Genomic DNA, 26,942 nt, shown 5'->3' with positions numbered 1-26,942 from the left:
AAACCCTAGACAGAAATGAAGGAAATATGCCCAAGAGGCAATAATAAAGTTGTTATTTTATATTTCCTTATATCATGATAAATGTTTATTATTCATGCTAGAATTGTATTAACCGAAACTTGATACATGTGTGGATACATAGACAAAACACTGTGTCCCTAGTAAGCCTCTACTAGACTAGCTCGTTAATCAAAGATGGTTAAGTTTCCTAACCACATACATGTGTTGTCATTTTATGAATGAGATCACATCATTAGAAGAATGATGTGATGGACAATACCCATTCGTTAGCTTAGCATGTTGATCGTTCAGTTTTATTGCTATTGCTTTTCTTCATGTCAAATACATATTCCTTCGACTATGAGATTATGAAACTTCCGGATACCAGAGGAATACCTTGTGTGCTATCAAACGTCACAACGTAACTGGGTGATTATAAAGATGCTCTACAGATATCTCCGAAGGTGTTTTGTTGGGTTAGCATAGATCGAGATTAGGATTTGTCACTCCGAGTATCGAAGAGGTATCTCTGGGCCCTCTCGATAATGCACATCACAAGAAGCCTTGCAAGCAATGTGACTAATGAGTTAGTTGCGGGATGATGTATTACGGAACGAGTAAAGAGACTTGCCGGTAACGAGATTGAACTAGGTATGAAGATATCGACGATCGAATCTCGGGCAAATAACATACCGATGAAAAAGGGAATAACATATGTTGTCATAACGGTTCGACCGATAAAGATCTTCCTAGACTATGTAGGAACCAATATGAGCATCCAGGTTCCGCTATTGGTTATTGACCGGAGATGTGTCTCGGTCATGTCTACATAGTTCTCGAACCTGTAGGGTCCGCACGCTTAATGTTCGATGACGATTTGTATTATGAGTTATGTGTTTTGGTGACCGAAGTTTGTTCGGAGTCCCGGATGAGTTCGCGGACATGACGAGGAGTCTCAAAATGGCCGAGAGGTAAATATTGATATATTGGAAGGTTGTATACGGACACCGGAATGGTTCCGAAGAGGTTCGAGGATTTATCGGAGTACCGAGAGGCCATCGGAACCCCCCAGGAAAGTTAATGGGCCTCATGGGCTATAGTGGAGAGAGGGAGGCAGGCCAGAAGAGGTGGCGCGCGCCTCCCCCTGCCCAATCCGAATTGGACAAGGGGTGGGGGCACAACCCCCCTTCCTTCTCCCTCCCCCCTCTTTCCCCTTTCCCCCTCTCCTTTGGAAGGAAGGGGGCGAATCCTACTAGGAGTGGACTCCTTGTAGGACTCTCCGGAGAGGTTCGGGGATTTATCGGAGTACCGAGAGGCCATCGGAACCCCCCGGGAAAGTTAATGGGCCTCATGAGCCATAGTGGAGAGAGGGAGGCAGGCCAGAAGAGGTGGCGCGCGCCTCCCCCTGCCCAATCCGAATTGGACAAGGGGTGGGGGCACAACCCCCCTTCCTTCTCCCTCCCCCTCTTTCCCCTTTCCCCCTCTCCTTTGGAAGGAAGGGGGGCGAATCCTACTAGGAGTGGAGTCCTAGTAGGACTCCCCCCTTGGCACGCCTCCTCCTGGACGGTCACGTCCTCCCCCTCTCCTTTATATACGGGGGTGGGGGCACCCCAAAGACACATCAATTGTTCTCTTAGCCGTGTGCGGTGCCCCCTTCATAGTTTACTCCTCCGGTCATAGCGTCGTAGTGCTTAGGCGAAGCCCTGCGCGGATCACATCACCATCACCTTCACCACACCGTCGTGTTGATAGAACTCTCCCTCGACCCTCTGCTGGATCAAGAGTTCGACGGACGTCATCGAGCTGAACGTGTGCTGAACACGGAGGTGCCGTACATTCGGTACTTGGATCGGTTGGATCGTGAAGACGTTTGACTAAATCAACTGTGTTAACCTAACGCTCCTCTTTCGGTCTACTAGGGTACGTAGACACACTCTCCCCCTCTCGTTGCTACGCATCTCCTAGATAGATCTTGCGTGAGCATAGGATTATTTTTGAAATTGTATACTACGTTTCCCAACAAGAAACAACAGGCAAATCAACTCAACGAAGAACGAAAACAAGCAGGGGACACAAGATTTAACAAGGAAGACCCCTCCAACACGAAGGGGAAAAACCATGGGCGCTACCCAGCCAAACTTCACTATATCGGGGGAGGTTAGAAACGCCGAGGATTTACAACTAATCGACTTATCCCATGAGGCGGCCGTGCAAGAGAGAGAGAGAGAGGGGGGGGGGCGACATGGCCATCCTAGTAATTGCGGAGAACAAATTTCTGGTGCGGTTGTCCTATTTTACATCTCTATTGAAGCATTAGTGTCTATTTTACATCGTCTGTTGGATTTGGAGATTTTTGGTGATGTAAAAAATCACTTTTGGTTGATGCAAATTTTACTCGAAGCACGAGTTGATGATGTATTTTACATCATCTATTGAAGGTGGTTTTACACCATCTAGATTATTTAGTACATGTGTTTTAAATTTTGCACAATGATGATCTAGTTCAATCGATGCACCGCAGTCGATGGAACTAGCTGCACAACAATAAAGCAAGTTTATCGAACCCAAAGTTTATGCGGAAATACCCGATGGCTCTTAGTTGCCAACGCACCCAAATTGGAAATAAAATTTTGAAAATAGCAAAAGAAATCAGAAGTTTCTAAAACTTCTTAAAAAAATCATGATCTAGTATTTTACTTATGTGAAATGTTTCACGACCAAGTGGCGAGTTTGGTAAGCTACCAACAAAAAAATTCAAGGAATGGTTTGATGAAGAAATGACTTTAGTGGTATTTTAGATGAAAATAAATAAAGTTGATATTGTTACTATTCATGTTCTACTTGTATATTTTTGGGAAACGATATTTTTCAACTGATTGATACTGTTGCGCGTCATGTGGGCCCCCACACTATTTTCCCCTTTCACTCGTGAAGCTTCTCTCGTCCACTCACGCGGGTCGAGCCGACCAGGAGGTGCCGGAAGGCCGATGAGAAGCTCATCGCAAGGCCGATGAGAAGCTCATCCTTGCAGAGATAGCTGTTATGGGATATGTTCTGCACCTATTTGCGCAATATCGCAAAAGCGTTTTGTTCTATACCCTTTTAGGGGGTTTTGCAGTATAACATAAACATTTTTTGCGGTATCAATTTTTAGCAGCTGGGATGCTCTTAGTCGCTCGAAATCACTAATTAAGGGGTATCCCTTGCAAAAGTCAGTCCCACCTTTCCAAGCCACAACAAGTGATGCAATGCATGCGCGTCACTTGTTGTAACTTGAGAGTTTTCTCTTTTTCGTGAATTCATTTACTCAAAACGTTTTATCTCTTAAACCGTGCGTCCAAATTCCAAACCATTTTCACCATCGAATTTCCCATGTCGAGATCTTCGAAATTAGATCCATGTTAATAGGTTTTGATGTTTTTTCACGAAAAAACCTGAAAGAAAAAAAGAGCTGGAAGCAAAAAAAAACATGATTTTTTTCTTTTCAAGAGGCATTGTTGTGGCTCTCACAGAAGCAAATATGTGACTTCACAAGAAGAAAATCTGTGTCTCTCATGAAAGCAAAAAAAAGTGTTTCCCTTTCTAAGAGGCATAGCCGAAATAAACCTGTGCCTCCACGAGAAGCAAATCTGTGCCTCTAGTAGAAGCAAAAAAAGTGTTTTCCCCTTCCTCTCGTAAAAGCAAATATATGTCTCTCATGGAAGCAAAAAAACGTGTTTTCCTTTTTCTTTTTCGAGAGGCATAAGTGTGCTCTCACTGATGCAAATATGTGCCTCCACAAGAAGCAAATATGTCCCTCTTACAAAAAAAGACATGTTTTTTCTTTGAATTTTTTCCTTCGAAACCTATGGAAAACCGGGCAGAAACTGAAAAGGCGAAAACCCTAAAAAATCATTTAAAACCCGAAAACACGTACAGGAAAAAATCCTGAGAAAGTGCCCAGCATGAGACATGTGGCGACGGCTTCTGCACAGGGTATCCCTTGGTTTGTTGAATGGGACATGTAGTTACATTTTAGGGGTATAACCAAGTTTTATTGCTCAAAATGCACATGATATGGGATACAAAATGGATCATGGGGTTGGACCAACCAGATATGTCGTCCCTGATCAAGAGAATGCAAAAACTTAGCTAACCTATCGGCGTTGCTATTAGCAGCTCGGCCTTCAAAGGAAAAAATACAATTAAAAAATTGAGACCTAATTTTAATCTCCGTGATAATATTCCCATGTGCTCCCTGACTTCCTTTCTCTATGTACTTGACAATCTGTTTCGAATCTGTGGCTACAACAAAATTTTGAAGCATCAGATCTTCTGCTAGAGACAAAGCTTCCCGACATGCAATAGCTTCTAGTGTTGTTGCATCATTTATGCCATAAATTACCAAGGAGGAGCTTCCCATATAATTTCCTTCTCCATCACGACATACAGCTGCCGCCGCACCCCTCACCTGATTTCTTGCAATGGACATATCCACGTGTATTTTCATATATCCTGGTGGGGGTGCCTTCAGTCTCACCCTTATTCTACCCGGCAACCCAGTGGTTCTGAAACTTCTTGCATGTTCCATATTTAGCTCAGCAATGAATCTGCATATAAAACCATGTGTGGTCGATGGCTCTGAAAAATCTCATCATGAATTGCCTTTCATCGTGCCCACCAGATGGCCCAAGAGTGTGACAACCAATCTTACAAACGAAACATGTGATAATGTATCTATCATTGAGAAAATCCACTGTCTCGCACTAGGTTCAGTTGTCTCGCATAGGTGTTCTGCAAAATCTCCATCAACCAAAGCCCACACACATCTAGCCATCGAACACTCTAGCAAAGAGTGTCTCCAAGAATCCTCCGCACCACACAAGACCACAAGTACCCGTGGTTGACATTTTCCTGTAAGCTCTAACATCTTATGTGGGGAGAGAATGTTTCGCCAAACGCCATAAGAACATTCTTACTTTACCTGGGACCGGAGTTTTCCACAAAAATTTCCATGAAGCCGAGTCACGATCCGTACTGGAAGATCCCAACAGCTCCAAGCCCCTCTCCTTATCTTAGTATCTATCATCATTCTATACGCGGATCTCACAGTAAACATCCCACTTTTCTTAAAGTTCCAAGCCCAACTGTCAGCGAGATGTCTGTTGTGCAAAGAGGTATGCCGACGATAGCAGGGATATCAATTGACAAGCACAATTCCTCAAGTCTCACACGATCCCATGTAGCAGATGTATGGTCAATAAGATGCGACACAAGTTTTGGAGGGTTACCAACTCTGCACCTTTAGGTCTCATCATAACATCCCTAGGTATCCAGTTGTCCAACCAAATGTTAGTCGTTTCCCCCTTACCTATTCTTCTTATAAAACCTTGTTTCAGTATGTCTCGACCTTCAATTATTGACCTCTAGATTTGTCTTGGGTGACTTCTCAGTTCGGCATTGAGAATTGAACCATTAGGGAAGTAGACACTGCGCATAATTCTCGCACTGAGTGAATCGGGAGTTTGCAGGAGTTTCCTCATTTGCTCCACCAGCACTAGCCCTGAAAAACTGCAGGTTGTCATCTGCAAATAATAAATGGTTAACTGGCGACGCCGAAGGAGCCACCTGAACACCATTCAGGTTGGATGACTCGTCAAATGATTTTAAAAGGCACGAAAGGCCATCTGCTGCTATCAAGTATAGATATGCGGAAATTGGGTCTCCCTGTCGAATCCCACAAGCCACAAGATGGTTTAAACACCTGCAACTTTTTGCCATTGAACAACACTGAGAATTTGACTGTTCTGACCAAACTCATCACAATGTCAACCCACCTTTCCGTGAAGCCAAGTTCTAACATAATTGCTTGCAAATAGTCTCACTCGACTCTGTCATATGCTTTCATTATATCCAGCTTTAGAGCACAATGTCTGTTTTTTTACAGTGTTTCTTTTTATGAAATGAAGGCACTCGAAGGCTGTAAAAAAAATTGAGTGCTTCGAAGGCTGCAATTATGTTGGCAGTAATAAGTCTACCTAGTAGGCCGTTAGCCCGTGTCCATCCATCAGCCGCGTCGACATCTTTTCCGGCCCACATACTCTCTCTTCTTTGCCTAAAAAGAGTTAATTGCGCTTTTGGTGCATAAACTTGCATTTGATGTACAAATTCATACATAAATTTGAAAAATGACACAAATAGGTCCAACAACTTGTGTTTCAGGTACATTTACCTACATTTTCATCATTTCACGTTAGTCCTCCGTTAACCTGTGCATGAGCTGGCCCACACTACATACATGTGTGTGGATGCCACCTGTCAGTGGCGTACAAAACATAAACTAACAGCGTCTCAGCCGGATTCGAAGTAGCAACGTCTCCTCACACACATCAAAGGATTAGCCACTGCACCAGCGGCCACTCTTTGTTATTTAGGACATGATGTCTTCTATATACTCTATCCGGTAATGGATTTGAATCCAAAATATGTATTGCGTGGGATTTGCTGCTTGCATGCCTCTATCATCACCCATTTTTTCCCTGTCCAGTGAGTACTGAAGAAACTCGGAATTTTTCAGTATTTTTTGTTCGAAGTTTTTGAATAAATTTCAAATTTGAATTATTTAAGTGCAAACACATCTTCATTTTTTCTATTAAAATGTTGAACATAACGCTAAAAGGGTCCACTTTTTTGCAAGATGGTTCACCCGCCATTTCACTTGGAAGAAAGTTGCCATGTGAAAAAAATATGCATATGAGCTCTATTTTACAATATTTGATCTTCTAAATAAAAAAATCAAAAACATTCAGTGCTCACCTGTTTTTTTAAAGCATTCAATATAACGCTAAAAAGGTTCCATTTTTGCAAGTTTGTCGCCTTATCACTTGTAAGAAAGTTGTTATGTGGAAAACATATGCATATGAGCTCTATTTGACAATATCTGACCTTTTAAATTAAAAAAAAGAACGATATCAAAATCGTTTGGTGCTCACCATTTTTTTTAAAGGGTCGAATATAACGCTAAAAGAATATAACGCTAAAAAGGTCCGGTTTTTGCAAGATGGTTCGCCGGCCTTATAACTTGGAAGAAAGTCGTTATGTGAAAAACATATGCATATATATGAGCTCTATTTGTCAATATCTGACTTTTTAAATCCAATAAAAGAACAATATAAAAATCATTCTGTGCTCACTGATTTTTTGAAAAACATTGAATATAACACTAAAATGGCCCAGTTTTGCAAGCTGGTTCGCGCATCTTTTCACTTGGAAAAAAACTGTCATGTGAAAAATATATGCATACGAGCTCTATTTGACAATACCTGACCTTTTATATTCAAAAAAAATAATTTTATTTGACCAATATCAAAAACATTCTTTGCTCACCGAATTTTTGGGTAGTCACTGGACCAGGGGAAAAAAGTGGTGATGAGAGACGCACGCAAGCAGCAAATCCCGTGCAATACATATTTTGAATTCAAATCCATTACCAGATACAAAGAGTGGCTGGTGGTGCAGTGGCTAATCTTTGATGTTTGCTTGGAGAAGTTGCTAGTTAGAATTCTGCTGTGGAGGGGCTACTTATATTATATATATATATATATATATATATATATATATATATATATATATGTTTGTTTGTTTCTATGCCACAGACAGGTGGGATCCACACACATCTATGCAGTGTGGGCCAGCTTACATACGCAGTTTAATGGACGACTAACGGCCATTGACGAAAATGTAGGTAAATGTACCCGAAACACAAGTTGTTAGATCGATTTGTATCATTTTTCAAGTTTATATATGAATTTGTACATAACGTGCAAGTTTATGTACCAAAAGCGCAATTAACTCTAAAAAAAATACTCTGTCTTCTCCACTCGTCGTCTCTCATTTTCCAATTTCCAGGAGGGCACACCACAGCACACGGCCGCCCACGACCGATCTTGGCGGCTCCTCCCCTCGCGGCCGGGGCAGCGAAGCCGGAGAACCAAGATGCCTCTATGGCATCACCGGTGCTTCCCTGCAGCGCGCCTGCCCTCGGTGAGTACGCATTTTGTGTGTGCCTGCGTTCGATCCCCTCCAAAGCTAGATTTATTCATGTGATAGGACAGATAGGTGTTCAATTACTCCTCCGCATGGTACTGGGCATGAACGACAGTACAGTTTATGGTCTACATCGCACAGTCGTACTCATGTGCACTGAGTTGCTTATCATTTTTGCAGCATAACAAGTTGCGTCGGTACTGTTGCTAAGCATAATGCTAATTCTGTTTGAGTTAAGGGCTGCAAGTAGTACTGGATGTGGTATGGTATTTCTTTCATAGGCTACAAGCTTGCCGATTCGCTGCGCACATTTGACATGGCCACATGTAGAGCTCTAGGAAAGCCTTTTTCAGCAATTCCTATGCCACTTGATTTTTCTAGGCATGGTTAACCCGCTGGTTTAACTTTGCATCTAACGTGATGTCCCTTTTCTTGGTTCCTCAATCCCAATTTTTTTTTATAAACCGGAATAGACTGAACTCTTTGTATTTTGCTTTGCTATTTGGCTTTCTAATATGGAAAAGTATATTTTTCGTCCTCAAACTCTATCGGAAGTATAGAAATGATCCCCCAACTTTGAAACCAGCAAAACTTAGTCCCTCAACTTATCAAACCGGATTAGTTTAGTCTCTAATACCGCTTTTTGTGGTTTCCTGCTGACATGAAGCTGGTTTTGACTAAAACTTGACACGTCATACAAGTTTGACCGCCGTGTAACTGTCCTTGAACTCGCCACGGCGCGCAGCTTGCCAGTTCAGGGCGCTACTGTAGGAGGGCTAGCAAGGAGCGCCCGGCGCCGGTGGCCACAGCCTGCAGGATGAGCCAGAGCGAGTAGAAGCAGCTGCCCGTGCAGAGCACCGAGCCCATGTCGCAGCTGCCGCTGCCGCGGGAGAGGAACGGTGGTTGTCCCGGTGGGAGTGTCGGGCGGCGAGGTTAAGATGAGTGGATGTGCCAGGGTTTGACCTGGGCGTCCTTATGTAAGATGAGGAGCATGGCGCTGCCCAAGTGCCCATGCTGAGGAGTTCATGGAAACTGCCTCGTACAACACGGCCAGGGGGTTCATGGAAACTGCCTCGTGCAACATGGCATGCCGAGCAGGTTACCTTGGCCTGGCCTGCGATGGTGCATCCCCTTCAGCTCCTCGTACCCGTCGTCGTTGACGCCTCCGTGCGGGGTGCGGCAGGCGCGTGACCTCCTCGTGCATGCGCCGCTCGCAGCGCAGGTTGGCGGCCAGGAGCCAGAAGAACCAGGTGAGAGCGGAAGACGTCGTTTCTTTCTCGGCCGGCATGAAGCTGACCACAACATCCAGCGGGAACCTCCGCTTCGCGTCCGGCGGGCCGAACATCTTGCCGAGCTCGTCGCCGCTGCGAACCACGATAGCAGGTGCTGCTCTTGCTCGTCGTCCTCGGCCGAGCTCCGATGACGTTGGATGCTCTGTGGCGGCCGAGCTCGGCCCGCCATTGCGACGTGCTCATGCTCACCACCTGGCTCCGGTATGGGCGCCACGAGGTGCGGACGAGTTCGACTCCGATGTCGCTGCCACCCGACGATCCCTCGTTACTGCCTTCTGCTCGCCGCCGCCACAAGCTCTGAATCGCTCAACCTCAGGACGGAGGCATGCCGCCAGGAGCGGCTGACACCGCATACCATGTGCTCGACAAAATGGCTACAACAATGATAAGAGGAAATGAAGGAGTAAATATTGCCACGTGGACGAAGAGAGGTCAAAACCAGGCCACGCCAACTCAAAAACCACTTCAAATGAGTAGAGGGACTAAACTAATCCGGTTTGGCAAGTTGAGGGACTGAGTTTTGCTGGTTTCAGAGTTGAGGGACCATTTCTATATTTTTGAGAGAGTTTAGGGGCAAAAAATATACTTTTCCCTTTCTAATAAAACCCAGACTGTGAGATGGCCGCCTTTGTTCTGAAAAACCCCGGAATTTGCTGTGGGAAAAGACTTTATTTTGAGATTTGAAATAACATTCTTGGAGTTCCATTTGAAAGAAAAAGAAATTAAGCCTATCGGGACCTATTCTTAGTACCTACTGACTGGACTAGTGTTATGACATTATTTTTCGAACGATAGTGTTATGAGTTATGACTTTATTTGATTGTTGTTTCCGTGCAATTCGTTGCGGTGTTCAGATTAAGTAGATGGCCTTGATGTGTTCATAGGGTTTCAAATGAGTTGTGACTTCCGATGCCAGGCCAAATAGTTGTATGGTTGATTGACCTGCTCGATGGGCCAATAACAAGTAATGTCAACCTATTAGACTGTGAGTAGACTAACTGGTACTGTGGTACTGGTATATATAAGTGTAGCGCTCAAATAATCTTTAAGAGGTCTTATAGTTAGGAACAGAGGAAGTATCTCTTAAGGTACTTCTACAGTATCTTCTATTGTTATAACATAAAATTTCTATAACACCTGAAATTTGCCGGCATTGTCTTGTTCTCTTTGATTTTTTTTTTCAAATGGCTGAACTGTTCAAACATCTGAAACCTAAATGAGCTTTCACCGCACAAAACCAGAGTCATTATTAACTTGGTAACATACAAAATACTGGTGCATCACCAACTTCTTAACATGCAAAATACTGGTGCATTATTTCAAGTAGTAATTTATTGCTAATACAGTAGCACACATAGTTTTGGAAATTAACAAGCACACACTTTTCTTGGGATAGCAAATACGGCTTATTTGCTCCATCACCAAGATTATCATCACACACACACACACACACACACACACACACACACACCATATGGTTTATATAATTGAGGAGCACACAGTTCCCTTGTGTATGCCTCTAAGTATAGAATAGCACGACATTGCCATGGTGCAGCTCAGAGCTCACACATCAGACCAAGTGATCTTAAATTCTCCGATGTTCTTGTTGAGCCCCAGCGCCTTCCATACCGCTGGCGACCCGTCCACGATGTTGTTTGCACATGGTGGCTCAAAGTTGTGTTCCTTGTCACAGCCATGCACCGAGTCACACTCGTCGACGACCTTGGCCAGCACGGACCGCCTGTTCCCGCTGATGCGGATCATCTTGTTGCACCGACGTGTGCCGTCGAGGCCAGCCACCCAGTAGACAGCGCCACCACCAGCTCGCTGTCCTTGTGGTAGCGATCGTCACAGAAGGACGGCCCACCACCGTCACCCCCGCGGGCAAAGCTGTTCAGCGTCAAGGTTGCCACTGTCTTGGAGGACACTGGGGGCGAACACCTGAACTGCGGGTAGCGGTGGTGGGGAATACAGCAGTCGGAGCCATTCTCCTTGTTGCACTTGCCAGCCTTGCCGTAGAGGAAGCCGCTGATATGGCAGCGGCCACCACTGGGCTTTGGCACGCGTTTGTTGGCTGTGGACGATGCGACACCATGGATATGGAGAGTGATTACCTGCAAGAGCACAAGCACAGCTAGTAGCTTCGGGTTAGCCATGCTATTTGCCACCTTAAGCTTGTGAGCTTTCGATTGAACTATTGCTTGATGCTCAAGTGTATGGGTGGGTACTCTATATAGAGCTCAGAAATCAGCAATTGCTATGCAATTTCATGGGCGCCAAGTTCTTGATGATTGGCTGCACATATTTGGCGTGCTATCATATAGAGCTATGGGCAAAACATTTCAGCAATTACTATGCTACCGTGTGTTCGCCACACTATACCACTGGTTTAACTAGGCATGTAACATACTGTCCCTTTTCTTGGTTTGTCAACTCCAAGGTTAGTTTCTGAGCTTGACAAGAAAATTGATGTGTAATTATTCCATCGTCGTCACATTTTTTTCCTGTGTTTGTAATGTGAATTACATTATTACTCGGTAGTAGCTTTAGTGATTAATATAATTATATTTCGAATAGAATGGTAGTTGATGAATTGCGAGGAAATCATTCTGCTGGTTGAAACTGGCATCGTATGGTTTCTGTAAGTTTGTGTTGTTTCACTGTTAAAAGGAGACTTGAAAAGGCTTAATATTTAAAACAGAGACTAACAGATGGAGCATAAAATAAATGGAGAACCGAGTGTATAACTGAACATTTTGGCCCAAAAAAGTCAGCATGTTTGTCCTGGTTTGATCAATTATACTGGAAATATGGTTTGATTGTTTGACCGTCTCAGATTTCCTGGACACTGGAGAATTGAGAAAAACCGCATCCAAGTGTGTGTTTCTGGATGATTTGGCTCCCGGGATTGTCTCAATATGTCTTACTTTCTACATCCTGTGTAGTCACTTAATTCTCTTTTTTTTCTTCAGATAAAGGCATTGCAAGTTTGGGGGTTGTCTGTGCATCACAAATTACTCCATAGAAGTAGCTCTAACATATTGAGCACAAATTACAAATATCATATTTACAGGGACAATGCATATTCCTATTTTAACTCTGTACATGATATATATCACTCACTTCTCTCGTATGCCTGCTACGCAGTTCTGCTGTTTACTCCTCTGACCAGGTGATCTCATCCATGCCGACGTTCTGGTCGAGCCCCAGGGCATTCCACACCGCCGGTGAGGCATCAACGATGTTATTATCGCACGGAGGCTCGTAGTTGTGGTCGGCGTCACAGCCATACACGGAGTCGCACTCGTCCACCACCTTGGCGTACACGGACTTGTCGTTAGCGGTGATCTTGATGCGATGGCCGCAACGTGCCATGTTCTTGAACCAGCCGGTGGAGAGCGCAACGACCAGTTCCTTGTCGCTGTGGTAGGAGTTGTCGCACTCTGACGGGCCACCGCCATCCTTGCCCTTCTCGAAGCTGTTGAGCGTCAGGACGGCCTTGGTGGTCGCCGTGACCGGCGGCGAGCAGTGGTACTGCGGGTACCTCTTACCGTCTTCGCAACAATCCGGGTCATTGCTCTTCTCGCAGTTGCCGGACCTGCCTGGGAGATAGCCGCTGGCACGGCAGACCCCTAGGCCGGGGCGAAGGGAGGAGGCAATGTGCGACGTGGAGAGCGTGACCAGCAGGAAGACCGCGGCGGTGGCTAGAGCTCTGAAGTTGGCCATTTCAGTTTGCCTTGGCTTGATTCCTGGTGTGTTTGGCCCTTGTTTTCGGAATTGCTGTGTGCGCATCCGCTTTTGTAGTGACCCTTGCTGCTAGTAGTGCTAGGTATGAACATTGCCAGGTTGTTTGCTACGGCAATTCTTTGTTGTGTTCAGATTATGAATACTTGATGTGTGGACGTACCGTATCCTCTCGTATGGGCTTCTGATTGGGGTTCCAAATGTTATCTTGTCACAATTTAATAACCCGCTAAACGGGCTGAACACGTTTACTTGGTGTAGCCGATAACATGTTTTTTTTTAATAAAGGGGTTGCCCCATACCTCGTTGTTTGCTCATGAACATGTCACTGTGTACCACTGGCATTGTACGCATGACACATAACCGAAGGAGTCTCACCAGGAGCACGATACGCAAAACACGACGACAAGGTCATTTGGAGACCCGAAGCTCCATACGTCCAAAAAGGACCCCATCAGGGCGTGTAGTGAATATGGCTGCCCCAGGTCAACCTAATTGTCCCTAGGGTTTCGGGGTTCGTCACCCTCCAACACAAAGAACAAACAAGGTGCTGGAATTTTGTCTATTTTGAGCCTAGCTCAATAGCAGTTTCAGAAATTCCTAATAAATCCTAGAGGCCCACGCAGCCTATTCGTGCAAGACAAGAGGTGGAACTAAAGTTTAGTCCCACATTGCTAGTTTAGAGGGAGTTGGACCTCTTTATAAGGGAGGCTCTTTCTTCACATGTATGAGGATGAGAACAAGAGAGACATCCACGCGCGCTCCTCCTCCGCCGCCACCACGCCTCGCCACGACGCGGGTTGCGGGAATGAGCTGAGTCGATGTCTTGCTGTAGTGGAGATTGAATACAAACGGCGCACCTCTTCGCCTGCTGCCTGCCTCCTTCTCTTGCACCTATAAAAGGGAGGTCGCTCCTCTCAAAGATACGCACCAGAAGATCATCTTTCTCTCGCCACAAAGTTCCTGAGCACTGCGCTGCTGCTACGATCTTCATATTTCCAACAATCCAAAAACCTTATTATAGGCAATTTACACCAAGTGGTTTTGCTGCTTCCATGAGACCTTCTATGTTTGAGGGTATTAAGAGGTGGCGCGTGAGAGCAGTCTTATGGTTTCAAACCATGAGTTGTTATGACGCCACTCTTGACAAACCTAAAGGGGAGCATGATGCCCAACAGGAACAAGCTTTTCAGAAAATGGATACTCTGTTTAAGGTTGCTCTCTTGAGTGTTCTTGGTGAGAACATAGTTGATGCATATGCGTCAATTGACAATGGAAAAGATATGTGGGACGCACTCGAGACCAAGTTTGGGGTCTCGGATGCTGGCACTGAGCTGTACATCATGGAGCAATTCTATGATTACAGGATGACTGAAGAGCGCTTCGTGGTTGAGCAAGCTCATGAGATACAGTCATTTGCTAGAGAACTTGAGCACTTCAATTGTATGCTACCAGACAAGTCTGTTGCCGGAGGTATCATCACTAAGCTTCCTCCTTCATGGAGGAACTTTGCTACCTCACTGAAGCACAAGAGACAGGAGTTTTCCGTTCCGGGTCTCATTGGTACTCTTGATGTGGAAGAAAAGGCGAGAGCAAAGGACACACGTGCTCGAGGTATTGAGGGAGGATCTAGTGCCAATCTGGTACAGAAGCAGAACTTCCAGCCCCACAAGTTCAAGAACAAGGGCAAGTTTGATGGTAAAGAAAAGTTTGATGGGAAGAACAAGGTTGTGCAGCACAAGAACTTCAAGAAGAAGAATGACAAAAAGAAAGATGTTTTTCATGTGTGTGGGGATCCTGATCATTGGGCTCCTAGTTTCCCTAATCACTATGACAAGCGTCATCCTGGTAAAGGTGGCAAGACCGCTAATGTTGTCATTGGAGACACTGACACGAAGGATGCTGGGTATGGTATATTTCCCACTATTCTTTCAGTATGTCATTCTCCTGATTGGTTGATTGACACAGGTGCTAATGTGCATGTATGTGGTGATATTTCTATGTTTTCGTCTTATCAGACCCCAGGGACTTCAACCGTGCTGATGGACAACGGTTCAAGTGCTTCTATTCGTGGTGTTGGCACGGTCGATCTGAAGTTTACTTCGGGGAATATCGTGCGGCTGAAGAACGTGCATTATGTCCCCTTCGTCAATAAAAATCTTGTTAGCGGATCTCTTCTGTGTAGAGATGGCTACAAACTTGTCTTTGGGTCGAATAAATTTGTAATATCCAAGTATGGAACCTTTGTTGCTAAAGGCTATGAGTCAGGAGGCCTATTTCTTTTATCCTTGTCAGACGTTTGCAGTAAAGTTGTTAATCATATTTGCAACAATAGTGAATCAAATGTGTGGCATTCACGTCTTTGTCATGTTAACTTTGGTTGCATGTCACGACTAGCCAAATTAAAGTTAATCCCTAGTTTCACCACTGTTAAGGGATCTAAGTGTCAAGTTTGTGTGCAAGCTAAGCAACCTCGTAAGTCTCACACGACTGCGAAAACGAGAAATCTTGCACCACTAGAACTCATACATTCAGATCTATGTGAAATGAATGGTGTTTTGACAAAAGGTGGAAAGAAATATTTCATGACGCTAATTGACGACTCCACTAGATACTGCCGTGTGTATCTTCTGAAATCTAAGGATGAGGCTTTGAACTTTTTCAAGATCTATAAAGCTGAAGTGGAAAACCAACTTGATCGGAAAATCAAGAGGCTTAGGTCTGACCATGGTGGAGAGTATTTTTCCAATGAATTTGATGCTTTTTGTGCGGAATATGGTATAATCCATGAGAGGACGCCTCCCTATTCACCTCAGTCAAATGGGGTGGCCGAAAGAAAGAACCGTACTCTAACAGATTTGGTTAACGCCATGTTAGACACATCGGGTCTCTCCAAGGCATGGTGGAGGGAGGCGATATTGACTGCATGTCATGTCCTAAATCGTGTTCCCGCAAAGAATAAAGAGATAACTCCATTCGAGGAATGGGAGAAGAAAAGATTAAAACTCTCTTATCTACGAACCTGGGGTTGTTTGGCAAAAGCCAATGTGCCAATTCCAAAGAAGCGCAAGCTTGGACCAAAGACCGTGGATTGTGTTTTCCTGGGATATGCTTTTCATAGCATCGGTTATAGATTCTTGGTTGTAAAATCTGAGGTACCTGACATGCATGTCGGTACGATCATGGAGTCGAATGATGCGACTTTCTTTGAAGATATCTTTCCAATGAAGGATATGGCTGAAAGAAATATGCCCTAGAGGTAATAATAAAGTTATTATTTATTTCCTTATATCATGATAAGTTTTAATTATTCATGCTAGAATTGTATTAGCCGGAAACATGATACATGTGTGAATACATAGACAAAAAAAGTGTCACTAGTATGCCTCTACTTGACTAGCTCGTTGAATCAAAGATGGTTATGTTTCCTAACCATAGACAAAGAGTTGTCATTTGATTAACGAGAACACATCATTAGGAGAATGATGTGATTGACTTGACCCATTCCGTTAGCTTAGCACTTGATCGTTTAGTTTGTTGCTATTGCTTTCTTCATGACTTATACATGTTCTTATGACTATGAGATTATGCAACTCCCGTTTACCCGAGGAACACTTTGTGTGCTACCAAACGTGGGTGATTATAAAGGTGCTCTACAGGTGTCTCCGAAGGTACTTGTTGGGTTGGCGTATTTCGAGATTAGGATTTGTCACTCCGATTGTCGGAGAGGTATCTCTGGGCCCACTCGGTAATACACATCACTTAAGCCTTGCAAGCATTGCAACTAATGAGTTAGTTGCAGGATGATGTATTACGGAACGAGTAAAGAGACTTGCCGGTAACGAGATTGAACTAGGTATTGAGATACCGACGATCGAATTTCGGGCAAGTAACATACCGATGACAAAGGGAACAACATATGTTGTTATGCGGTTTGACCGATAAAGATCTTCGTAGAATATGTAGGAGCCAATATGAGCATCCAGGTTCCACTATTGGTTATTGACCGAAGACGTGTCTCGGTCATGTCTACATAGTTCTCGAACCCGTAGGGTCTGCACGCTTAAAGTTCGATGACGGTTATATTATGAGTTTATGTGTTTTGATGTACCGAAGGTAGTTCGGAGTCTCGGATGTGATCACGGACATGATGAGGTGTCTCGAAATGGTCGAGACATGAAGATTGATATATTGGACGACTATATTCGGACACCGGAATGGTTCCGGGGGTTATCGGATATATACCGGAGTACCAGGGGTTACCGGAACCCCCCCCCCCCCGGGGGGGGGGGGGTTATTGGGCCTCATGAGCCCAAAGTGGTGGAAGAGGAGAGGCAGAAGGAGGTGGCGCGCGGCCCTCCTTGCCCCAATCCGAATTGGGAAAGGGAAGGGGGCGGCGGCCCCCCTTCTCCTTCCTTCTCTCCACCTCCTTCTTCCCCCTTCTCCTAGTTGGAATAGGAAAGGGGGCCAAAACCTACTTGGAGTAGGATTGCCCCCCTTGGGCGCGCCTCCTCCTCTTGGTCGGCCCCTCCTCCTCCCCCCCCTTTATATACGGAGGGGCACCCCATAGACACAACAATTGATCTCTTAGATCGTTTAGCCGTGTGCGGTGCCCCCTCCACCATAATCCACCTCGGTCATATCGTAGCGGTGCTTAGGCGAAGCCCTGCGTCAGTAGAAGATCATCATCGTCACCACGCCGTCGTGCTGACAGAACTCCCCCTCAAAGCTCGGCTGGATCGAAGTTCAAGGGACGTCATCGAGTTGAACGTGTGCAGAACTCGGAGGTGCCATGCGTTCGGTGCTTGATCGATCGGATTGTGAAGACGTACGACTACATCAACCGTGTTGTGCTAACGCTTCTGCTTTCGGTCTACGAGGGTACGTGGACACACTCTTCCCTCTCATTGCTATGCATCACCATGATCTTGCGTGTGCGTAGGAATTTTTTTAAAATTACTACGTTCCCCAACAGTGGTATCAGAGCCAGGTTTTTATGCGTTGATGTTATATGCACGAGTAGAACACAAGTAAGTTGTGGGCGATACAAGTCATACTGCTTACCAGCATGTCATACTTTGGTTCGGCGGTATTGTTGGATGAAGCGGCCCGGACCGACATTACGTGTACGCTTACGCGAGACTGGTTCTACCGACGTGCTTTGCACACAGGTGGCTGGCGGGTGTCAGTTTCTCCAACTTTAGTTGAACCAAGTGTTGCTACTCTCGGTCCTTGAGAAGGTTAAAACAGCACCAACTTGACGAACTATCATTGTGGTTTTGATGCGTAGGTAAGAACGATTCTTGCTCAGCCCGTAGCAGCCACTTAAAACTTGCGACAACAAAGTAGAGGACGTCTAACTTGTTTTTGCAAGGCATGTTGTGATGTGATATGGTCAAGGCATGATGCTATATTTTATTGTATGAGATGATCATGTTTTGTAACCGAGTTATCGGCAACTGGCAGGAGCCATATGGTTGTCGCTTTATTGTATGCAATGCAATCGCCTTGTAATGCTTTACTTTATCACTAAGCGGTAGTGATAGTCGTAGAAGCATAAGTTGGCGAGACGACAATGATGCTATGATGGAGATCAAAGTGTCGCGCTGGTAACAATGGTGATCATGACGGTGCTTCGGCGATGAAGATCACAAGCACAAGATGATGGCCATATCATATCACTTATATTGATTGCATGTGATGTTTATCTTTTATGCATCTTATCTTGCTTTGATTGACGGTAGCATTATAAGATGATCTCTCACTAAATTATCAAGGTATAAGTGTTCTCCCTGAGTATGCACCATTGCGAAAGTTCTTCGTGCTGAGACATCACGTGATGATCGGGTGTGATAGGCTCTACGTTCAAATACAACGGGTGCAAAACAGTTGCACACGCAGAATACTCAGGTTAAACTTGACGAGCCTAGCATATGCAGATATGGCCTCGGAACACTGATACCAAAGGTCGAGCGTGAATCATATAGTAGATATGATCAACATAGTGATGTTCACCATTGAAACTACTCCATCTCACGTGATGATCGGACATGGTTTAGTTGATTTGGATCAAGTGATCACTTAGAGGATTAGAGGGATGTCTATCTAAGTGGGAGTTCTTTAAGTAATATGATTAATTGAACTTAAATTTATCATGAACTTAGTACCTGATAGTTTTGGTTTGTCTATGTTGATTGTAGATAGATGGCTCGTGTTGTTGTTCCGTTGAATTTTAATGTGTTCCTTGAGAAAGCAAAGTTGAAAGATGATGGTAGCAATTACACGGACTGGGTCCATAACTTGAGGATTATCCTCATTGCTGCACAGAAGAATTATGTCCTGGAAGCACCGCTGGGTGCCAGGCCTGCTGCAGATGCTGCTGACAACGTTAAGAATGTTTGGCAGAGTAAAGCTAATGACTACTCGATAGTTCAGTGTTCCATGCTTTACGGCTTAGAACTGGGACTTCAACGACGTTTTGAACATCATGGAGTATATGAGATGTTTCAGGAGTTGAAGTTAATATTTCAAGAAAATACCCGGATTGAGAGATATGAAGTCTCCAATAAGTTCTATAGCTGCAAGATGGAGGGGAATAGTTCTGTCAGTGAACATATACTCAAAATGTCTGGGTATCATAATCACTTGACTCAACTGGGAATTAATCTTCCTGTTGATAGTGTCATTGACAGAGTTCTTCAATCACTGCCACCAAGCTACAAAAGCTTCATGATGAACTATAATATGCAAGGGATGGATAAGACAATTCCCGAGCTCTTCGCAATGCTAAAGGCTGCGGAGGTAGAAATCAAAAAGGAGCATCAAGTGTTGATGGTCAACAAGACCACTAGTTTCAAGAAAAAGGGTAAAGGGAAGAAGAAGGGGAACTTCAAGGAGAATGGCAAACAAGTTGCTGCTCAAGAGAAGAAACCCAAGTCTGGTCCTAAGCCTGAAACTGAGTGATTCTACTGCAAAAAGACTGGTCACTGGAAGCGGAACTGCCCCAAGTATTTGGCGGATAAGAAGGATGGCAAGGTGAACAAAGGTATATGTGATATACATGTTATTGATGTGTACCTTACTAATGCTCGCAGTAGCACCTGGGTATTTGATACCGGTTCTGTTGCTAATATTTGCAACTCGAAACAGGGACTACGGATTAAGCAAAGATTGGCTAAGGACGAGGTGACGATGCGCGTGGGAAATGGTTCCAAAGTCGATGTGATCGCAGTCAGCACGCTACCTCTACATCTACCTTCCGGATTAGTTTTAGACCTGAGTAATTGTTATTTGGTGCCAGCGTTGAGTATGAACATTATATCTGGATCTTGTTTGATGTGAGACGGTTATTCATTTAAATCATAGAATAATGGTTGTTCTATTTACATGAGTAATATCTTTTATGGTCATGCACCCTTGAAGAGTGGCCTATTCTTATTGAATCTCGATAGTAGTGATACACATATTCATAATATTGAAGCTAAAAGATGCAGAGTTGATAATGATAGTGCAACTTATTTGTGGCACTTCCGTTTAGGTCATATTGGTGTAAAGCGCATGAAGAAACTCCATACTGATGGACTTTTGGAACCACTTGATTATGAATCACTTGGTACTTGCGAACTATGCCTCATGGGCAAGATGACTAAAACGCCGTTCTCCGGAACTATGGAGCAAGCAATAGATTTGTTGGAAATCATACATACAGATGTATGTGGTCCAATGAATGTTGAGGCTCGCGGCGGGTATCGTTATTTTCTCACCTTCACAGATGATTTAAGCAGATATGGGTATATCTACTTAACGAAACATAAATCTGAAACATTTGAAAAGTTCAAAGAATTTCAGAGTGAAGTTGAAAATCATTGTAACAAGAAAATAAAGTTTCTACGATCTGACCGTGGAGGAGAATATTTGAGTTACGAGTTTGGTCTTCATTTGAAACAATGCGGAATAGTTTCGCAACTCATGCCACCCGGAACACCACAGCGTAATGGTGTGTCCGAATGTCGTAATTGTACTTTACTAGATATGGTGCGATCTATGATGTCTCTTACTGATTTACCGCTATCATTTTGGGGTTATGCTTTAGAGACGGCTGCATTCACGTTAAATAGGGCACCATATAAATCCGTTGAGACGACGCCTTATGAACTGTGGTTTGGCAAGAAACCAAAGTTGTCGTTTCTTAAAGTTTGGGGTTGCGATGCTTATGTGAAAAAACTTCAACCTGATAAGCTTGAACCCAAATCAGAGAAATGTGTCTTCATAGGATACCCAAAGGAAACTGTTGGGTACACCTTCTATCACAGATCTGAAGGCAAAACGTTTGTTGCTAAATCTTGATCCTTTCTAGAGAAGGAGTTTCTCTCGAAAAAAGTGAGTGGGAGGAAAGTAGAACTTGATGAGGTAACTGTACCTGCTCCCTTATTGGAAAGTAGTTCATCACAGAAACCGGTTCCTGTGACACCTACACCAATTAGTGAGGAAGTTAATGATGATGATCATGAAACTTCAGATCAAGTTGTTAGTTGTTACTGAACCTCATAGGTCAAACAAAGTAAGATCCGCACCAGAGTGGTACGACAATCCTGTTCTGGAGGTTATGTTGCTAGACCATGACGAACCTACGAACTATGAAGAAGCAATGGTGAGCCCAGATTCCGCAAAATGGCTTGAGGCCATGAAATCTGAGATGGGATCCATGTATGAGAACAAAGTGTGGACTTTGGTTGACTTTCCCGATGATCGGCAAGCCATTGAAAATAAATGGATCTTCAAGAAGAAGACTGACGCTGACGGTAATATTACTGTCTATAAAGCTCGACTTGTTGCAAAAGGTTTTCGACAAGTTCAAGGGATTGACTATGATGAGACTTTCTCACCCGTAGCAATGCTTAAGTCTGTCTGAATCATGTTAGCAATTGCTGCATTTTATGATTATGAAATTTGGCAAATGGATGTCAAAACTGCATTCCTGAATGGATTTCTGGAAGAAGAGTTGTATATGATGCAACCGGAAGGTTTTGTCGATCCAAAGGGAGCTAACAAAGTGTGCAAGCTCCAGCGATCCATTTATGGACTGCTGCAAGCCTCTCGGAGTTGGAATAAACGTTTTGATAGTGTGATCAAAGCATATGGTTTTATACAGACTTTTGGAGAAGCCTGTATTTACAAGAAAGTGAGTGGGAGCTCTGTAGCATTTCTGATATTATATGTGGATGACATATTGTTGATTGGAAATGATATAGAATTTCTGGATAGCATAAAAGGATATTTGAATAAGAGTTTTTCAATGAAAGACCTCGGTGAAGCTGCTTATATACTGGGCATCAAGATCTATAGAGATAGATCGAGACGCTTAATTGGACTTTCACAAAGCACATACCTTGACAAAGTTTTGAAGAACTTCAAAATGGATCAAGCAAAGAAAGGGTTCTTGCCTGTGTTACAAGGTGTGAAGTTGAGTAAGACTCAATGCTCGACCACTACAGAAGATAGAGAGAAAATGAAATATGTTCCCTATGCTTCAGCCATAGGCTCTATCATGTATGCAATGCTGTGTACCAGACCTGGTGTGTGCCTTGCTATTAGTTTAGCAGGGAGGTACCAAAGTAATCCAGGAGTGGATCACTGGACAGTGATCAAGAACATCCTGAAATACCTGAAAAGGACGAAGGATATGTTTCTCGTTTATGGAGGTGACAAAGAGCTCGTCGTAAATGGTTACGTCGATGCAAGCTTTGACACTGATCCGGACGATTCTAAATCACAAAGCGGATACATATTTTTTATTAAATGGTGGAGTTGTCAGTTGGTGCAGTTCTAAACAAAGCGTCGTAGCGGGATCTACATGTGAAGCGGAGTACATAGCTACTTCGGAAGCACCAAATGAAGGAGTCTGGATGAAGGAGTTCATATTCAATCTAAGTGTCATACCTAGTGCATCGTGTCCAATGAAAATCTTTTGTGACAATACTGGTGCAATTGCTTTAGCAAAGGAATCCAGATTTCACAAGAGAACCAAGCACATCAAGAGACGCTTCAACTCCATACGGGATCTAATCCAGGTGGGAGACATAGAGATTTGCAAGATACATACGGATCTGAATGTTGCAGACCCGTTGACTAAGCCTTTTCCTGGAGCAAAACATGATCAGCACCAAGGCTCCATGGGTGTTAGAATCATTACTGTTTAATCTAGATTATTGACTCTAGTGCAAGTGGGAGACTGAAGGAAATATGCCCTAGAGGCAATAATAAAGTTATTATTTATTTCCTTATATCATGATAAATGTTTATTATTCATGCTAGAATTGTATTAACCGGAAACATGATACATGTGTGAATACATAGACAAACAGAGTGTCACTAGTATGCCTCTACTTGACTAGCTCGTTAATCAAAGATGGTTATGTTTCCTAACCATGGACAAAGAGTTGTTATTTGATTAACGGGATCACATCATTAGGTGAATGATCTGATTGACATGACCCATTCCATTAGCTTAGCATCCGATCGTTTAGTATGTTGCTATTGCTTTCTTCATGACTTATACATGTTCCTATGACTATGAGATTATGCAACTCCCGCTTACCGGAGGAACACTTTGTGTGCTACCAAACATCACAACGTAACTGGGTGATTATAAAGGTGCTCTATAGGTGTCTCCGAAGGTACTTGTTGGGTTGGCGTATTTCGAGATTAGGATTTGTCACTTCGATTGTCGGAGAGGTATCTCTGGGCCCACTCATTAATACACATCACTTAAGCCTTGCAAGCATTGCAACTAATGAGTTAGTTGCGGGATGATGTATTACGGAACGAGTAAAGAGACTTGCCGGTAACGAGATTGAACTAGGTATTGAGATACCGACGATCGAATCTCAGGCAAGTAACATACCGATGACAAAGGGAACAATGTAGTTGTTATGTGATTTGACCGATAAAGATCTTCGTAGAATATGTAGGAGCCAATATGAGCATCCAGGTTCCGCTATTGGTTATTGACCGGAGACGTGTCTCGGTCATGTCTACATAGTTCTCGAACCAGTAGGGTCCGCACGCTTAAAGTTCGATGACGGTTATATTATGAGTTTATGTGTTTTGATGTACCGAAGGTAGTTTGGAGTCCTGGATGTGATCACGTACATGACAAGGAGTCTCGAAATGGTCAAGACATAAAGATTGATATATTGGACGACTATATTCGGACACCGGAATGGTTCCGGGGGTTATCGGATATATACCGGAGTACCAGGGGGTTATCGGAACCCCCTCCCCCCCCCGGGGGGGGGGGGGGGGTTATTGGGCCTCATGGGCCCAAAGTGGTGGAAGAGGAGAGGCAGCAGGAGGTGACGCGCGACCCCCCTTGCCCCAATTCGAATTGGGAAAGGGAAGGGGCGGCGGCCCCCCTTCTCCTTCCTTCTCTCCACCTCCTCCTTCCCCCTTCTCCTAGTTGGAATAGGAAAGGGGGGCTGTCGGTGTCAAAACCGGCGGATCTTGGGTAGGGGGTCCCGAACTGTGTGTCTAAGGTGGATGGTAACAGGAGGCAGGGGACACGATGTTTACCCAGGTTCGAGCCCTCTTGATGGAGGTAATACCCTACATCCTGCTTGATTGTTCTTGATGATATGAGTATTACAAGAGTCGATCTACCACGAGATCAAAGAGGCTAAACCCTAGAAGCTTGCCTATGGTATGATTGTATGTTGTCCTACGGACTAAAACCCTCCGGTTTATATAGACACCGGAGGGGGCTATGGTTACACAAGGTCGGTTACAAAGGAGGAGATATACATATCCGTATTGCCTAGCTTGCCTTCCACGCCAAGTAAAGTCCCATCCGGACACGAGACGAAGTCTTCAATCTTGTATCTTCATAGTCCAAGAGTCTGGTCAAAGGATATAGTCCGGCTGTGCTGAGACCCCCTAATCCAGGACTCCCTCAGTAGCCCCTGAACTAGGCTTCAATGACGATGAGTCCGGCGCGCAGTGTTGTCTTCGGCATTGCAAGGCGGGTTCCTCCTCCGAATACACCATGGAGTAGTTTGAATACAAGGATAGTGTCCGACCCTGCAAAAATAAGTTCCACATACCACCGTAGAGAGAATAATATTTCCACAAATCTAATCTGCTGACAGTTTTGACAGCATGACATCACGCCACGGCCCGGTCATTATTCGAACCGTTTTTCTTAACCAGCTCCGCACATATCGCGAGGCGGTTTTCTTGACACGTCTTGTCAAAGCAGAGATCATGTTCCCCTTATCACGGGATTCTCATCAATACGGACGTGGGTAACCCAACTGCGCCATCAATTACGGCGCATGGGGAATAAGCGGTTTTGCCAGGCAAGTTGGAAGACACATCGCCTCTTCCGCCCTTATAAAGGGGCAAAGATTTACTTTTTTCACCCACGCCTTCTTCCTTCTCGCTTACCCATTCCCGCACACTCGAGCTCTAGCGCCCAAGCTCGCGTTCTTCTTCTCAAACCACTCCAAGCATGTCCAGAGCAGGAGGCAAGTGGATGGTTTCCTCCGTCACGGAGGAGAACATCAAAAAGTTATGGGAAGCCGGATACCTGGCTGCGGATATCGCGCACCGGCTGCCAAATGCAGGGCAGATCGTCCCAACGCCCGAACCCCATGAGAGGGTAGTTTTTCTTACCCATTTTGTCCGCGGACTGGGATTTCCTCTCCACCCGTTTGTCCGCAGGCTCATGTTCTACTATGGGCTGGATTTTCATGATCTGGCCCCCAACTTCATCCTCAACATCTCGGCGTTTATCGTCGTGTGCGAGGCCTTCTTCCGCATCAGGCCCCACTTCGGCCTATGGCTGAAGACCTTCAATGTCAAACCGAAGGTGGTGGGCGGCCAGCAAGCAGAGTGCGGAGGCGCCATGGTGGGCAAGATGCCTAATGTCACCTGGCTCAAGGGAACCAATGTGGATACCATAAAGGGGTGGCAATCGGGGTGGTTCTACATCACCGAGTCGCGTGACTGCAACTGGGTGGCGGCCCCCAAATTTCGATCCAGAATCCCCACATGGCTCACCTCCTAGAAAAAGAAGGGCGTGTCCTGGGGATCTTCGGTAGAGCTGACCGGACTCCAGACCTGTATCTAGAACATGACGAACAAGAAAATCAAACCTGTCAACGTGGTCCAGGTTATGCTCTTCCGCCGGATCCTTCTGTGTCAACGACGGGCATTTATTTTGTGGGAGTTCGACTCGGCCAAGCACTAGACGCTACGAGAGCTATATGACACGACGCGTGAGGACGTCTTGAGGGTGCTGTTCAAGAGCGTCGAGATTCCTCCCTCCCTCACCGAGGACCGCGGACTCAGCGCAAAGCGCCGCGCCAATCCGGTAGGCTTTTATATCTCTCAGGGTATTTATTTGCCCCAGTTTAGTTATGTGCTGGATCTAAGCTTCCAGGTCATAAACAGGACTGGGTAGACACATCGGAGCACCTTGATTGTCCAGCCCCCCTGCCTGAAGATCCTGCCGATGCTCTTCTAACGAAGATGCTGACTCCGACACCTTACGAGGTGCCGGCAAAGAAGGCCAAGAAGAAGGCCACGGGGACCCGAAAGGGTCTCCGGCGCAAGGTTATATCGGACTCATTGTCCGATGACTCCGACGCGCACTCCTCCCACGGAAACGAGGAGGAGGAGGAGAAAAGTTCTCCCCCCCAGCTGGGGGAGACAAGAAAAGGAAGGCCGACCCATTCGGGGAGGCCGAAGGGTCCAAGAAGGGAAGGACCCTCCCTCCGGACAGTGCCACGACGGCCGCCGACAGCGGCGACGAGTGGCTACCCAGGGACAAGCCCCTGGCGAAGTCGTAAGTGTCCGGACACCATAGTACTTCATGGTATGTTT

The 26,942-nt window shown here is 44.9% G+C and overlaps 2 pseudogenes; both read right to left on the bottom strand.

The window, feature by feature from the left end:
* Positions 1-10,880: 10,880 nt before the first annotated feature.
* Positions 10,881-11,473, bottom strand: LOC147990989 (putative ripening-related protein 4; annotated as a pseudogene).
* Positions 11,474-12,445: 972 nt separating this feature from the next.
* Positions 12,446-13,153, bottom strand: LOC125530355 (putative ripening-related protein 5 pseudogene; annotated as a pseudogene).
* Between the last annotated feature and the right edge of the window lie 13,789 nt (positions 13,154-26,942).

This window comes from Triticum urartu, chromosome 1A (genome assembly GCF_056163025.1).
Source record: "Triticum urartu cultivar PI428250 chromosome 1A, HENAU_Tu73, whole genome shotgun sequence".
NCBI lineage: Eukaryota > Viridiplantae > Streptophyta > Magnoliopsida > Poales > Poaceae > Triticum > Triticum urartu.
Note: the sequence above shows the minus strand (reverse complement) of the source record. Positions and strands in the feature narration are given on the sequence as shown.